Raw genomic sequence first — 1,158 nt, 5'->3', positions numbered from 1 at the left:
AAGCTCTTGGAACGTAATCGATCGATCGACTAGGTACTTCAGTCGATCGACTACTTTTCCTGGCAGACGTCTTTTTCTTTGATTTGTTCGTTGAAGCTTTTTCTTGATTTATTTCTGGCTCATCTTTCTCGACAGCATCCTCAACCATGGCAGGACCATCAAGGGTGGACCCGCTCCTCAAAGTGATGGCATTTAGGGTCTCCTTTTGTTCGGGTTGAGTGGGTAGGTGTCCGGGAGCTCGAGTGTTGCTTTTACTAGCCAGTTGAGCAATTTGGCTCTCAAGTAGCTTCATCCCGGCCTCTCTTGCTTGGGACTCCTTTAGCAGCAGATTCTTAAGCTCAGAAAACTCAGAATTTTGCGTTTGTTGCTGCTGCGGCACATAAGGAGGCTTCTGGTATTGCTGTTGCTTTTGATGAGGCGGCACATATGGTTGTTGCTGCTGCGGGTGTTGGGTTGGGTTTTGGACATTTTGGCTCCTCCAACTCAAGTTCGGATGCGGTGGCTCGTAGTAGGTGTTTGTCTGCCTATAGTGTTGAAAGGCAGCACAAGATTCAAAGGGGCTAGGGCAATTTTTCGAGACATGGCCCTCAACTCCACACCTTTCACAAACGAAGGGACCGTCTGACACAGCATTGACTTAGTATATCCCACCCTTAGAGGCTCCTCCTAGCTCATATTTGTCAAATCTCGCGGTGAGAGCCTCAAGTGCAGCAACAGAGGAAGATTCAGCAGCTCTCCTCTAGTTCCCTCTCGAATTCCCATACTCGGCCTTGTGGGTAGCTAGATCGTCAATGATCTTCCACCCCTTGGTTGCTCCCAAATTTTCAGCGAATCTTCCATTGGCAGCAGCATCCAAAATGGCCCTCTGATCATCGTACAACCCATTGTAGAAATGATTGCACAAACTCTACTTAGCAAACCCATGGTGCGGTATGGTTCGCACCAACTTCTTGAATCGGACCCATGCCTCATGGAAATTTTCATCTGGCCCTTGTTTAAAACCCGTGATTTGGGCTCTAATAGCGATCGTTCTTGAAGCAGAGAAGTACTTCTTGTAGAACGCCAATGCCAATGTATTCCAATCAGTGATCTCCTGAGCGGCTCGGTCCAGATCTCTATACCATTCCCTTGCAGCATCGCGAAGGGAGAAGATGAACA

Source organism: Silene latifolia, chromosome 10 (genome assembly GCF_048544455.1).
Source record: "Silene latifolia isolate original U9 population chromosome 10, ASM4854445v1, whole genome shotgun sequence".
Lineage (NCBI taxonomy): Eukaryota > Viridiplantae > Streptophyta > Magnoliopsida > Caryophyllales > Caryophyllaceae > Silene > Silene latifolia.
This window is presented reverse-complemented; position numbering follows the sequence as displayed.